The sequence below is a fragment of the Kogia breviceps genome, chromosome 2, assembly GCF_026419965.1.
Source record: "Kogia breviceps isolate mKogBre1 chromosome 2, mKogBre1 haplotype 1, whole genome shotgun sequence".
Classification (NCBI taxonomy): domain Eukaryota; kingdom Metazoa; phylum Chordata; class Mammalia; order Artiodactyla; family Physeteridae; genus Kogia; species Kogia breviceps.
Window position 1 is genome coordinate 111845896 of NC_081311.1, and position 16924 is coordinate 111862819.

Genomic DNA, 16924 nt, shown 5'->3' on the forward strand with positions numbered 1-16924 from the left:
ACAAAATCCTAAGCTGTAAAATACCTTTAAGTGGTTTTAAAATAAGAATAAAATATACTCAGATTATTAAATATTAAAAATTGCTTTAAAATACATATCTGAAGTTTGAACATTTATTCTTTCAAAGAGCCTGTTTCCATTCACACTTACATCCTTCCAACAAATAAGTTTATTTGATAAAGACTCCAGAAGGATGTCCATTTGGGTATGTTTTCAAGCAACATTCTATATTGACTGCAGGCCATTTGGCCGACAGTAATTAGTGGTTGAGTTTTACCACCTACCTTCAATGCCATCTGTTTTACAATAGAAGTGCTTAATTTAGAGTGTAGATTTTGCAAACCTTATGAAACAGGAAATCTGAGACAATGATTAAAGAAAGAATGATTGCGTTCCAAATTCTCTCTATTTCTAGTCCCATCTCCCTCCAATCCATTCTCCACACTGAAATAGAGTGAACATTCTAAAATATAAATTTGATTAAATTACAATCCTACTTAAAAACCCTTCATTGACTCCCTGTCTTTCTTAGGATCAAGTCAATAATCATTTCGTAAGCCTTCTGAATACTCCTTCAGTATCATTTTTGAGGACTGCCTCCCTCACTTTCTACTATGGTTTTTCCTATGTTCATGCTCTCTTTTGTCTTCAGTGTATTGTCTTCTTTACCTGATATTTCCCCACTCAACTCTACCAAAGTGTAGACTCTCAAATTCCAGTTTACTCTTCCTGTAAGACTTCCCTGGAGTCTAAGTTAATATTCCTTCCTATAGGCTTCCATAGCACAAATGTTAATAGTAATTACTGGACTTCTCTGTGTTGCAATTGCCTATTTACTTGTCCATCTCCACCATTTCTCCAGAAACTTCCTTTTGAGAGTATGGATTATCTTTCATTTGCAATTACGTACAAAGTATTTAACATCATATCTAGCTTATAATAAGTTCTCAACAAATATTTGTTGAGATAACTAATGAATAAATCAAGAGAAACAAAGTTATTCAGTTTCAGTCCTGAAAACATAGGTCATAAACAGTACAAATGTAGTCCTATGTTATTGTAAATGTTCATCGTCCTGAAGCCTTATACTCCAGGTAAAACATGCTTCTTCAACTTAAACTTGTAACATCCAGGTCTCCAGTTCTTAAAGTTTACACAGTGGCCTTTTCAATGTAATTCCCCCTCCATATTGAATTTGTTATTAAGTGACCTATACGGACAACTGAGTTTTTCTCAAAAGTCTCCCTAAAGAGATAGAAACAGAATATTTGACCAGCCACAGTTAAGTTTAAGAAAGATGAATGACTCATCAATTTCTCTGGCTTGTTCTGTTTTCCTTTTCCAAGTCACATGAATTGTTTGCCACCTGAGTATTTGTCATTTTTATTCTAATGTTCACTTATGTCAAATAAAACTTGGCTCTCTGACCAATGAATAATTTATGGCTGGAGATTCTTTTTAGATGGAAAAACTCCCTCCTGTGTACAGCTAGCTGTGCCAATTATAATAAGTAGCCAATTCTGAACAAAAACAAACAACCACCTGAAAGTTCCTGTCATAGCTAAACAGAAAATAGCTTATGCATCAATGGCGGGCATTAGAGCATCAATAAATTGAATTTGTTGCAGGAAAAAAAATTCTCTGTAACTGCTATTTAAAGTTCTTCTCCTTGACAGGATCCAATTGTGTCAAGAAACTAAGTAAATATGCTTAAATTCAAAGATTCAAAGAAAACTGAAAAAGGCTAGAGAAATTATACAGCCAGACTTCTGTATAGAATAAGGCTCATTTGGGCTTAGAATACTTCCGAGAATCTAAACAACTCTGTCCATAACCTTTAGTGACTATGCTGTTTCATTAATGGTCAAGACTGTATCCCTGTCTAGACGCAAGGCAAATTTGTACTCAGAAAATAAAATTCTGTTTAAAAAAAAATCAATCAAGGCCAGTACTTTAAATACAGTATTCTTCAACTTCCTTGATACCCGATTCTTTTTCCTTTTTTCCTTACTGTCATAAAGAGTATGAATGCATTTCTGACGTTTGACTGCTGACAGCTCTCAAGCTCCACCCCTCCCTCTTCAGCTTCAGCTCCACATCTGGGTAAGGTGGTAAGAAAGTCCTGGGTGTTCTTTCCTTGGCTGCCAGTGGTAAGTTCAAACCACACAAGCCCCTGCTTGTGACAGAACCCTCAAACCTAGCCCCACTACTCTACCACTATAAAAACCCAAGTTATTCCCCTCTCCCAGTTCTTTTAAGCTATTACAGACCTACTTCAGAAGCCTGCCCTGCTCTCCTTCAGAAAGCCTCCTAATGTGAGTAATAAACCTTTTCATACCATCTTGGAGCATGAAAATTACATGTGACTGCACGAGTCTCAACATCCACATAAAATTTTGAGTGTTCACAGAATCTCACATATGGTGTATAACTGGAAGTCAATTATTAATGCACAAGAAGGCTGTGAATCTACAGAATATATTTCAAATAGGAATGAGAAAGAAGCAGAATAAAATGATTAACAAGAAAAACCAATGATCAAAACAGGTTAAACTCACTTTAGAAATAAAATGTGTCACACATATCCAAGAACAAACAGATCTATATAATTTCATTACAAATAATCTGGATAATCGTCAGGACTGTATAATCTGCAGAGAGTGTCAATCAGTTTACAAGGCCAAAGCAGAAGGTAAATAAAAAGAACTGAAACAGGTAGGAACTTGTTCAATGTTCCAAATTTATTTTACATGGTGACAAGATATTAAAACAAAGGTATATCTCACCATGGGAAAGACACATTCCTGGAAAGTAATTTATAAAATAGTATAGCATTCTATTCTAACATTTTCTCAATGTTGTATCCATTCCCAATATAAAATAGAAGATACATTCTATACAAGAAAAAAAATCATTAACCCACTTATTTAAATAAGTTATTTTTAAATAACTCATTCAACATGGAGAAATTAATATCTTTCTCAAGCTTAATAACATTTTCTAAAGTTAATTCTATTAAGGTATAACTTACATATAATAAAATGCACACAAGTGAACAGTTTGATGAGTCTTAACAGATGTTTATAGCCATGCAAGCACTGTAACAATTAAGATATAAAATATTTACAACATTCAGAAAGTATTCTCATGTCCTTTTGCAGTCAATTTATCTCTAAACTTCTTCCCAGAGAATCACAGATCTTATTTCTATCACCCCAAAATTAGTTGTACCTGTTCCCGAAATTCACATAGATGGAATTATACTGCATGTGTGCATTTGTGCGTGATTTCTTTTGTTCAGCATGTTTTTGAGATTCGTACACTTTGTTTCATTATTTTCATTGCTGTGCATTATTCCATTAGTAATAATACATAACAATTTCATTCATTCACCTCTGGTGGACATTTGGGTTGTACCAAGTTTTTTTGTCCCTTATAAAGATGCTCTGAACATTCACGTGCAAGTTTTTAATTGCAAGGCCATAAAGTTTTTTCCTACCTTTTCTTCTGACAGTTTTATAGCTTTTGCTTTTACATTTAGGTTGATTATCAATTTTAACTTAATTTTCTCTATGGAGATAGGTAAAAATCAATAGCCATTATTTTTCCTTTCAGAGATCCATTTTTTGAGCATCATTTAATTTAATTACCTAGGAGTCTTTGTAGAAAAAATAAACATATATATGTGGGTCTATTTATGGATGTTCTATTTTGTTCTACCAATCTTTGTGCTTATCCTTACCCAAGTACCGCAGAGATTTGATAAGTGAAGCTTTTATAAAATTCTAGAAATCAGGTAGTGCAAATCCTTCAAATATTTTTTTTTCAAAATTGATTTGGTTATTCCACCTTGTTTGCATTTCCAGACACATTTTTAAAACAATTCCAGTTTCTACAAAAATACTTTCTAGGATTTTAACTCACATGGTGCCAAATCTATAGATCAATGATCAATGTGAAGAGAATGGACATTTAACAATATTAAATCTTCCAACCAATTCATGAAGCTACTTAACTCTTCTTTAATTTTTCTCAGCAATGTTTTGTAGTTTTCAGTGAGGATACATTACACAATTTTTCTTAAATGTATTCTGAAATATTTCTTTTGCATGCTTTTGTAAGTGAAAACTATTAAATTTACTTAATAATTTTTTTTTTTTTTGCTGTACGCGGGCCTCTCACTGTCGTGGCCTCTCCCGTTGCGGAGCACAGGCTCCGGACGCACGGGCTCAGCGGCCACGGCTCACGGGCCCAGCCGCTCGGCGGCATGTGGGATCTTCCCAGACCGGGGCACGAACCCGTGTCCGCTGCATCGGCAGGCGGACTCTCAACCACTGCGTCACCAGGGAAGCCCTACTTAAAAATTATTGTAGCTTCTTTGTAGATTGCTTCAGATTTTCTACATAAACAATCATGCTATCTATAAACAGCAACAGTCATTTTTCTTCTTCTCCAATTATTATATATTTTATTTATTATTACCTTATTCTGTTACCCATGACCAACATCAAAACTTTGAATAGAAGAGGTAGAGAGTAGGCATCTTTGTCTTCTTTCAAAACTTAGGGAGAAAGCATTCAATATTAATCATTAAATATAATGTAAGCAATACCTTTTTCATATATATGTGCTTTATCAGATTGAGGAAATTCCACACTATTCTTAGTCTGCTGCAAGTTTTTGTCATGGATGAGACTGAGTCTTGTCAAAACCTTTCTCTGCAATCACTGAGTTGATCACAGAATTTGTCTCCTTCATTCTGTTAATATGAGGAATTGAGCTGACTGAGTTTTGAATGTTGAAACCACTTTGCTTTCTTTGGACTACCTCCTCCTCTTACTAATGATATATTATCCTTTTTTATATTGCTGTCCTAAAATTTTATTGAAGATTTTTGTACCTATGTTGATAAGGGGTATATATAAATTTTATTAATGATTTCAAGAAGTGAGTTGTTGGCATGGACAAAGTTCTCTAATGTTTGGCTTTTAGTGGATAATTTGGTCTTCTATTTTTAGCTTGTAAAAACATTTTTCTCCTCCAAGGACTCCCTTAGATGTATACCATAAAAAATTTTAATATGTTACATTTTTAATATCCTGTATCTCAAAACTTTCATTTGTGTGCTTGTAATTTCTTCTTTGATCCATGGGCTATTTAGGAAAGTATAATTTAATGCCCAAATGTTAGGGTATTTTACACTCATTATTTTGTTATTCAATTCTAATTTAACCCATCATGGTCAGAGAACACAAAATGTAGGATTTCTAGCTTCATTTATCTTGAGAGCTATGAAAAGTCCAAGGTGTTTTCTAATATTCTCCACCTTGGCAAGACTCAAAAAACACTAAACTGTATCTCCTCTGTGGATTTTGTTTAGACTTTTCTTAGAGTAAGTCTAAAGTAGATCTTCCTCTAGGACATGGTCATTATGACTAAGGCATGTTTGTTTCAGCTGTCTTAGCTGCATGTTCAGGGTGGTAAGATGATTTCTTCACTTTGACTAAACCAGAGTTCCACCATCTCCCAGCACTGCTTAACTTCTAGTATCTCTGTCTGTTTTCTGCCCCGTAGCAGCCAATTTTTGGCAAGCCTTGAATAATCTCACCTTTTGCATGGGTAGCTCTACCTTTCGTGACGAATTTGTGGGGCTCCTTCTGTTCTGCATACACTTCCCCATGCAGTCAATTGCTCTCCAATGCTCTGCCCATCAGATTCCAGCCACTTCAGCTGCCCTGAACTCTGATGTCCTCAACTCAGTGGATCTACCATGGTCTTCTTGTACTATAGCTATCTACACTGCACTCAAGGAAGTGTCCCCATGCAGACAGGCAGGGAGAATATGGGTTTCATTTCATGACTTTCCCATTTTTACTACATCACAATCTTACTCTGCCTATTGTCTGATGTTTGAAAACTATTATCTTATATATTTTTCCCAGTTTTATAGTTTTTTTGTTTGTTTTGTTTTTTTAAGTAAGAAATCTAGACCAGTACTAGTTACTTGATCAGAACCAAAAGTGAAAGCTTGTTTAATTGTGTTTGTTTGTTTTAAATTATTGGGTCAGCATCTTCCATCAATTCCAGTTTCCTTTAAAATGTATAAAAATGTCAAAGCCCGGGGAGTTTTTTGTTTAAAAAAAAAAAAGTTGCCCGACTATGAAAATGCCAGAGAATTAGAAAAGGGGTCTTATATACTCAGACACCCAGATGTTTAAAGGAAATACAGCCCTGATCAAAAGATAGTTTTTATTGCTATGAGAAGAACAAAAGAAAAGGGGAGAAGTTCTGCCTGAGATGTGTCAGCAAGAGTGGAGACCTGACCTTCTAACAATATCCAAGCAGGAGGGGTTATTATGCAAATTGATATGTCCAGCTGTTGTTCTTTTCTGTGATGGATAAAATAAAAGGAAATAGGCTCAAATTGCAGGATGGGGGACTAAGGTTTGGCAGCTTTACAAATGGCCCTTTACTTACTGACCCAAGGAAAGTGATAGCTGATTGCAGGAGGGTATTAAGGAATACTGATTTCAGTATTGATTTATTGTTTCTCCATCCCCAATCAGAACACAAACCAGTTGATGCTACACTGTTAGGATACTGTGTTTAACTTACATGCTATATAGAAATTTTAAAGTAAAGAGTACAGAGAAAATTTTATAGATTAAAAAAATTTAGAATTATATTCTTCTAAAATAGAGAAAGTCATTTTTATCTCCCTGAATTGATTTTTTTAAAGTGCTTTGGTTCAATGGTTTCTGATTCATATATAGGACAATCATAATAGTAGAAATAGCTGATGTATATACAGGAATTTAGAGTTTTCAATAACTTTTCACCTCTATTATCTCATTTGTTGTTTCAGATATGCTATTTCCATTTTATAGAACAGGGAAATGGGGTCCACGAAAGGTGGATAACTTGGCCAAGTGAGTAGTGATAGGTCTTGAAATGCTATTTCAATATCAAACACCTCTTGTTCAGCCTACTAATCTTTGCACTGAAGCTTCTAGGGGTCTCTCAATAAAGTGGTGATGTGCAGCTCTAAAGTTCTTCCGGACAGTGGCAAGGGGCTTGACCAGAAAAGCCAGTCGCAGTGCCTGTCATACTCTCAGACTCTTTTAGAAACTCTTCTCAGGAACTCGAAGTTGGAAATAAACTGATAAAATAAGCAAGTTCTGCCAGAAAGTCTAGGAGCTAACATGGCAACCTGGAGTCAAGAGGAAGCAGAAATTATAAATATTCAGAATTGGATATGCAGTAGCAAAAGAATCACTATTAGATGGTGGAAAGGGCATATGGCTGTTGAATTTCAAGGGGAAAAAAGAGAAAGAAAGAACAAGTAGATGTACACGTGCATGTAACAGAGCAGGGTCAACATACAACACTAAGAATCGGGGAAAAAGAGAGAGAGAACAAGTAGATGTACACGTACATGTAACAGAGCGGGGTCAACACCCAACACTAAGAGGATCGAAGACCTTTTGCTCCTTAGGTCCCCCTTATAGTCTCTGATTCTGAATCAGTTCCTGGGAAGAAACACTCTAGGGGCAGGTTTCTTATGATGCCCCTTCTACCTGAAGGCAGGCTCCACTGTACTCCCTTGCCATGTGCGCTTTCTGAAGCTGCATTGTTGAGCCCTTCCTGGCTACCTGGGTACATGTATCTTCCCAATATCTCTACCATCTCTCAGTACTTCAGATTTCTTGAAGATTATTTGTCCCTTGTTGTCAAGATACCTGAAATAAACCATATCCCATAGCACTGAGTCCAGCAGCTGATAAAGACTTAATGCTGACAGATCAGAATAGAAATCTCTGAGAAAAATAATTTAAAATAATAATGACACTAAGTTACATCAAGCTGTTTGGTTAGTAGGGTACTCAGAAGCGTGCACTGTTGTGAAAGAAATGTATGTATCAGAGATGGGGAAATGAGCAGAGGGATTTTCCTACACGTCTGATTTCCTTGAAATCCTAGGGCAATTATTTATGGTCACTTGGGCAAAACACAATTTTTATTCTAATCATTTAAGGTACTGTATCTTTTGCATGCCTGGCTACCTATAGTGAAACTCTTTGGAGGTGAAGAATCCTGTATCATTTTCTTTATGTATTGCTTCACAGTACTGAAACCGTGTGCTGTCCTATACTCACAGCAGTACCTTTGAAATAGTCACTGACCAAAGAAAAGAGGGTTAACAGTACTGCATGCTTTATATTCCTCGGCATTTAATTTAATATTCATGAAAGTATGTGCTATCACACGTGAGTATATGGTGTCTCAGAATGACATAGCTGTTGTTCCACAATTTATACGTCACAGAGTTAAAGTTTGAAACCAGCAACTCTGATTTAGTAGCCTCTGTTATTTCCACCGCCCATCCCTAACTCCCATCAGGTCCTCCATTCACTCATACAACAGAAATTTAAGAGATGACTGCACCAGGCACTGGAGGTAGATTGTGGAACTGGGGATACAGAGTTGAGTAACAGCAACAACAACAATAACAAAACCCCAGACTCCTTGCATTACGGAGCTTCTACTCTAATGAGTCTCTTGAACTTTATGGCTCATAGATTGTCCCCAGTCAGTGATCTCTATTCATTTCTTCTCCCTCACCTTGCATATATGAAGTCCAGTGTGCAAGACTATCACTTTGCATATACAAAATTAAGTATCACGTCCCTTCAGCTTTCTTCATACAGCCACCTGCCACTGACCCATCACAGACCTCCATGCCCATGGTTGAGAAATAAGCTTCTCTCTGAAGGCAGTGAAGGCATATACATGTCCAAAGGCCGGGAAGGGTAGATAATTTTTTCCACAAGATTCTCTGGCTTTCGATAACAAATTTTATTCTTGCTAGGTCACATTTTGAAATTAATTTTAATTGGCAAAAACTTCTTAGTTATGGTACTGAATTATGTCCACCCAAAAGATATGTTGAAATTCTCTCTCCCAGTACCTCAGAATGTCATCTTCTTTAGAAATAGTGTTGCAGATGTAATTAGTTGAGGTCATACTAACTAGTGTTGGGTGGGCCCCTAACCCAATCTAACTCATGCCATTATAAGAAAAGGGAAATCTGAACACAGAGATTCACAGAGGGAGGACAACTGGAAGAGACACAGGGAGAAGACAGTCATGTGATGGGGGAGGCAGAGGAGGGAGTGATGCATCTATAAGCCAAGGAATGCCAGGGATGGCTGGTGAACACTAGAAACTGGAAGAAACAAAGAAAGAATCTCCCCTTCAGGTTTCAGAGAGAACATGATCCTGCTGACATCTTGATTTTAGATTTCTAGCCTCAAAAACTGTGAGACAATGAACTTCTGTTGTTTAAACCATCCGGTTTGGATAACGGCAGCCCTAAGAAACTATTCCACCTTTCTACCTCTTTCTCTTTTCATTATCCACCCCCTTCTCTTTTACTTCTTTTTTACTCTTTCTTCCCTCCTCCCTCTTCTTCTACTTCTTTGCATTCTGTTCCATCACCTCTCACTCATCTACTTTTATTGATCCCGATGGCAAGAATCCAAAAGTCACTCTGCCACCATTCCTTCCTACTTGATTTCCCAGGTCTGACATCTTCTTGGTAGCTCCACTGCAGAACCCCTGTCAGAGTTGTTTAATAAAGTTCCCCTTTTATTTATGAATGTTAAGCAATGCCTAGAAGGTTCAGAAACTCTCCTCCCAGTCCATATTACAAAATGCATGAACTGATGGAAAAGTCTTAGAGCAATGTTGCTGCTCCCATTTAAAGATGCTGAAGCATATGTTTCATTGGTCCTCTGGCATCTTTATGCCTTCAGAGACAGGCAATCTACTTCCTTCAGAGTTATTCAGTGCACAGCAAATGACTAGCAAGTCTTAGAACATGTCAATGTGTGGATGCTTCCCAGTACCAGGTAGAAAGGGAATTTTTCCTCAGTCCTCAGTGTCACAACTAATTGTGTTTGGCCTCTCACAGAAGCACAGGGTCACTTCACGAAGCAATTTTCTACTCCAGATAATCACACTACCCTGCTGGCTATGCAAATAATCTAGCATAGAGCATCCTTCCTGAAAACCTTTCCTCAAGGAAACGTTGTCTCAAGACCTGATTTTGTGCAATGAAAAAGGAACAATTGTCACTGGCTATTTCCTTCTCTAAACATCTCAGCTGGCAAAGTTTTCTTGGTTACTTTGCCCTTTGTTGTCAGGAACAATAAGGAACAAGAAAAAGGCACAAAACCATTAGCGAGACCTCACTATCTTTTTGTAGGTCAATGTAATTTCATATGCATGATACACATTTTAAAACAGTAACAAATAATATTTCATAGGCTGTTTTGTGTGTTTTATTTAGCAAATAATTACAAAGGGTTTTTATTGTTCCTAGAAACGGATGTAAGAGGGTCAGAGCTAAAACCAATGTAATCTATTTCCTTATGGAGTTTTCAGTCTGGTGGGGGAAGCAAACACACATCCAGACGACTGCCTCTGTGTACAGGCTGTGTGGAGCAGGCCGGGTGGTACACTGGAAACTGCACAAGATCTGAAGTCAGATCCTCTGGGCTCAAATCTTGTCTCAGCCACTTGCTAGTCTCCGATCTTGAGCAAATTAGTTAAACTGTCTGAGCCTCAGTTTTCTCATTTGTAACTAGGTCCCCCAGTCACGGGGCTATTTTGAAGGCTTTACAAGTTAATGTACATAAAGCCTTAGCATCGATCTGGATATGCAGGGAGCTCTGAGGAATAGTAAGCTTCTGTTCTACAAGGGGAAAGAGCAGTTGGGCAGAGGGGCTGAGTGAATGTAGCCCATCGCAGTAAGAACATTGGTATGGAGTATTAACTATCTGGAAGCTTTTCAACTTTGGCTGGCCTGAGTAGCCTCACCGATCTCTTTAACACTCTCCATAGAGACCAACTAGTGACAGCAACCAAAAGAGGAGGGAGAAAACTATAGAACAACGACTTAAAAAGAGTCACTGACATTATCACCACCTGCCCTCACCCCTTCTCCTGAGGTATCAGCAGCTGCTCCAAGGAAAACACCGTGTCACACACAGCAATTACTTGGTTGATTTCTCTGCAAGCAGTTGCTATTTTTCTGTGGACAAGGCACGTTGAATTGATCATTTGGCATTACATAATATTCAATTTACTGTCTCGTAACACTTTATGTGTTTTATATAAGGAGTTGTGTGCCAGAGGGCTCTGATGATGTTGAAAATGCATCATTTCAGTCACTCACCTGCACTGCTAATGGTTTTGCTGCCAGCTTTTTAAACTTGAATTAATTTGGCAACTTAGTGCTCAAGTGAAAAAACTAGAGAATCTATTCTTGAACACAGGTAAAGCCAGCTGGACGCTGAGGTGTAAGGAAGAGAATTTGTTTTGTTGAAGGTTGTGACACAGACGTCAGATTTTTACCATTTGTCACACCAGTTGTTTTTTTTTTTAATAAACCTTTAATTTTAGAATAGTCTTAGATTTACAGAAAAGCTGTGAACTAGTTCCAAGAGTTCCCATACCTGTAACATGCAGTGTCCCTGCTATTGTTAATGTCTTATATTATGTGTGGTACATTTGTGGCAACCACTGACGCAAGTGTGGTACATTACTGTGAACTAAATTCCATACTTTATTCAAATGTACTTAGTTTTTACCGAATGTTCTTTTTCTGTTTCAGGCTGTCATTCAGAATACCGCATTACATTCAGTCATCATGCTTTCTTAGGCTCCTCTTGGCTCTGACAGTTTCTCAGATTTTCTTTGTTTTCAATGACCTTGGCAGTTTTGAGAAGTAGTGTCAGGCATCTTGTAGAGTTGTCCCTAAATATTTTTATATAATTTTTCTCTTTATGATTAGACTGAGACTTGGGGTTTTGTAAAGAAGATGACAGATGTAAAGTTCTATTTTCATCATCACATCATATCAAGGGTACATGCTATCTGTAAAACGTATCTTTTTTTTTTTTTTCGGTACGCGGGCCTCTCACTGTTGTGGCCTCTCCCATTGCGGAGCACAGGCTCTGGACGCGCAGGCTCAGCAGCCATGGCTCCCGGGCCCAGCCGCTCGGCGGCATGTGGGATCTTCCCGGACCGGGGCACGAACCTGTGTCCCCTGCATTGGCAGGCGGGCTCTCAACCACTGCGCCACCAGGGAAGCCCTAAAACGTATCATTTTTGATGTCAACCTTCACTGCCTGGCCAAGGTGATGTTTGTTTCCACTGTAAAGCTCCTCTTTTCTTCCCCATTTCCATACTGTGCTCTTTGGAAGGAAGTCATATAAGAGGTAGGATTTATGCTCCACCTCCTTGAGGGTAGACTATCTACTTAAATTATTTGATTTTCATCTGTGCTTGAGATTTGTCTATTATCTCCCATTTATTTATTTATTCAATTATTTATATCCATATGGACTCACAGAGATTTATTTTATACTTTGGGTTCTAGTCCAATACTGTGTTTATTTTGCTGCTAAACTGCTCCAGCCTTGGCCAGTGGAGCTCTTTCTATTGGTTCTCGTGTCCCTTTTACATACCCGCATCATGGTGGGTTATTTTGTTTTGGGGGGCTTTTTTTTTTTTTTTGTGGTACGCGGGCCTCCACTGTTGTGGCCTCTCCCATTGCGGAGCACAGGCTCCGGACGCGCAGGCTCAGCGGCCATAGCTCACGGGTGGGGGGCTTTTTTTGAACACTCCCTTACCTTCTGGCAACACAAGATACTCCAGAGTCATCTTGTGCCAGCCCTAGAATCAGTTATTTCTTCAAGCATGGATCCTTTTATTGGAGAATGGTATTAGAATCTGAGATCTGGGTGTTGGGTATGCTTGGGACCCTCCTGGAGGGTCCTTGCTTCTGATACGAGCTTTGTTACCACTAGGATTCCCTAGGATGCCCGGGGCCTCACACTGCCCAAGACCCCACCCTATAGTGGCTCATCCCACACAGCTCTTCTTCAGCAGCTTGCCAGAGGACAGCCGAGCTAAACCATCTTCTTTCCCTTTCCCCCCATCAAAAGCTATCCACCTGTGTCCTGTTCCTTCACTGCTCTTGCCATCAGCTTCTGAAGATAATTAGTTATTTGAACCTTGCACAGACTCTTCCAGGTGATTTTCAATAAATATTTGTTACACTGAATTGAATCTGATAATCTAATTCCCATTAAATTGTCAAAAACTGATAATGGATTAAAGTGTCACTTCTCACACGAGATAACTGAATTTTTAATAGAGAATTTCTGAAGACACAACCCTTTCCCAAGAAAATGACACTGAAACATGACAGATGCTTGGGAAGATGTATATAAGCAGATAAACCTTAATTTAGTGGGTCCTGGCCAGCATTTTGAAAAATCAAAAGAGAACAGAAAATATAACGCCTCACATATAATTAGAATAAACACTGCTCTGTGAAGCTTTTGGGGATGTGTGTTTATGTGTGTGTGTGCACACCGAGTCATGATGTACATTACAACATGGCTCACAATGTCTAAGAGCCTAGTCTTTCCATCATTTTGTACAGAGGATATTAGAAATGTTAAGGATTACTGTGCCAAATCTCAACTTGGCAAAGCAAATCACTTTGGTCCAGTTTTTCTTAAATTCCTTTGGAAATATTTCACAATCATTGTTTTGGTCAGTGGCATGCCATACCGTAAGTCTGGCTTTTATGTATATGAAAAGATATGATGCATATGTGATAGAAGATCACATTCTGTCCTTTTACTTTCTAGCTTATTATCTCTATTAAGGGGTAGTCCCATCCATCTGGATGTCCAGGTAAGCAATGAGACGATACGGTGTGGTGGTTAAGCATTCAGGCTCTGCTTTATTCATGACATAAGCTCTACCATTTCTTAACTGTGTGGTTTAGTTCAGGAACCTTGATTTTTCCTGTATGTAAAATGGGACTAATGTTAGTATTTACCTTACAGGGTTTTTGTGATCGAAAGACTTAGTATGGTATACCTTCAATTAACATGGTCAGTAAATAAGTCAGTATTTTGTGAACTGCAGATCACACCTCCTGGGTAGATCAGGAAATCCATTTAATGGGCTGTGTACAACATTAAATAATAAAATAGACTAACATATCACAGCAGAGTGCCCGCAAATAGTTAGTGTAAATTTGATTCACAAAACTTTGGTTCTGTGTCTGTCTGTGTCTGTATTTATGTGTGTCTGTGTGTGTGGATATTGGGTCACTAGGTAAAGTGCATTCTTACTGATGGTCATAATCAGAATATCTGAAATGTCAGACAGATCTTTCCTCCCCCAAACTAAATTTACCCCTCCCCATCATTCCATTTTAAGCTCAGTTGTTCCTCTTTCAAATAACCTTTCTTTACCTGCCTGTCTGATTTAAATCCTTTATCGCATCATGAAACTCTGAATTCTATCACTTAGCTGTAATTTTACATTTGTTTATGTGATTGTTAGATTAGCAGCTGTATCACCCTTTTTAGGCTGTAAGCTCACTGACAGTCATGACTGCTCTTTTTTTTTTTTTTCTTCTTTTGCTCACTCCTATATTCCTTGTATCTAACACATGTCTGGCACACAAGACCTGCTCCATAAATATTAAATGAATCAATGTAACCTCCATTTCCTCCAACATAACCCCATGTGTAATCCAGCCATTAAGTCCTTTGGATTCTTTCTCCTTAATATCTCTCAGGTCCACCAACTTGGCTGTATTATTTAGAGAACTTAATTCTTCTTGCCTGAATTTCAGCAATATTCTTCTAACTGATCTCCTTATCTACACCCTGCTGCTTTTCCTCCAACTCCAATCCAATTAATTTTCTCCCTAAGTGATTTTTTTACAAAAATAAAAATATCACCATGCCATCGCTCAGCTTAGTATCTTTCAATGGCATCTAATTGCCCTCAAAAAGAAGTTCAAATCCTTTATTATGTAGGGGGTACAGACATTTGCAATCATAGTGCCTTTGTGCAAAATTTTAACTTTATTTTCTTATAATTGAATTTAATTTTCTGATTCTGAACTGTATCTGGCTGGTTCAGAATCAATTTAGTCACTTTCATGTAAACTCAGTCCAACTTAGTGATTTTTCAGTCAATTAGGATTATAACTCTCTTACTTCCTTGCACTCTTCTCCCAGGGGCTGAATCTCATCTTTGGGTGATGAGGGAGGGTGACTGGGGTAGTTTACACAATTGCCACCACCACATTTTAGGGAGAAGGCTTTACCTTCTTGCTCTTGATCTGCTTCAGATCTACACTGGCCTTGTAATTCTGGCTGTGCTCTCTGATTCTCAGCTGGACATGAGCAACTCCATCAAGGGTGATCTGGGTAGTCTAGGTCTGCCTTGACTCCTTTAGCATTCCAGTGATGGCAGTCCATGGTAAAGACAATCATTTACTCTCCCTGTCTCTGCAGGCAACTGTCTATGCCACAGTCTTCTGGTGAGTGGCCCCTGTGTCACCATATTAATGCCCAAGTCCCCTCTGGTACTTGTGCTTTGTTCACTCATGCTCTCTCTCTCTCCTGCTTCTTCTCCTTTCCTCTTTCCTCCTTAAATATGATGCTTCACTCAGAACATAAGGGAATGGTCATTTGTCATGCCTTTTAGGAACTGAGACCTACTAATGGGCTCTCACACTGCCCCTAAAACCTTTCACTGAATATTTGATTACCAGGCCCACACACAGTTTTGAGAAGCATTGCTTTTCCCTTCTTTCCAATTTCCCAAACTTCAAGGCCTCAAGGGGGGATTCTAGTCTGTAAGAGACCCTTGTATTGCTCAGCACTTGCTAAACTCTCCAGAATATGATCCAACTGTATTTTCTCTCCAAAGTTTACAGGCTTTTTAGTGCCAGGAATGAAAGGAAAACTTGAACTATGCACACTTGCATCCTTTATTTCAACTTTGGAATTTATAAAACATAAATTTGTTTCTGTCTATGTTATTGTCCCAATTTGAAAACCTCCCTCTGTAATTAATGTTAATCCAAACACTTCTGTAGGGACCTGTATGGTTGTAGTTTAAAGACGGCATTTATTTTATTTTGCCAGACACTAGTCTAAGCACATCCTGTTGTTATTTTATTTAATTCTCACAACAAACTTCTGAGGAAGGTAGAATTATTTTTCTTATTTTACCAACGAGAAAACAAAAGTACAAAAAAGAAGAAACCTGTTTCAGGTTGTACAACAGGTAGTAAGACAAAATCTAACCCAGGAACTCTTAATCTGGAGTCTTTGTGGTCAATTATGTCGCTATGCTGCAAACACCTCCATGGTTTATAACACCTCAAACCTTGGTACCAGTTGTGCTAAGTTAGTGGTAGAATGTTCTTTCTCTGTTTTCCTTCTTATCATTTGAAATTCAGTTCACTTCACTGCCTCCTCTGAAAGGTTTCTTTTTAATCACCTGTCTCCCTCCCCTCCTCTAGTCTGATATCACATGCTCCAATGGCCGGTTTAACTAACTTTGGTCTCCCATTAGACCATGAGCTTACTGAAAGCAAGAGCCCCATTCTCCCTTTTTTTAAACTGAAGTATAGTTCATATGCAGTAATGTTATATAAGTTACAGGTGTACAATATAGTGATTCACAATGTTTAAAGGTTATATATACTCCACTTGTTATTATAAAATATTGGCTATATTCCCCATGTTGTACAATGTACACTTGCAGCTTTTTTTTTTTTTTTTTTTTTGTACACGGGCCTCTCACTGTTGTGGCCTCTCCCGTTGCAGATGGAGCACAGGCTCCGGACGCGCAGGCTCAGCGGCCATGGCTCACGGGCCCAGCCGCTCCGCGGCATGTGGGATCTTCCCAGACCGGGACACGAACCCGTGTCCCGTGCATCGGCAGGCGGACTCTCAACCACTGCGCCACCAGGGAAGCCCTGCAGCTTATTTTATACCAAATAGTGTGTACCTCTTAATCCCCTACCCCT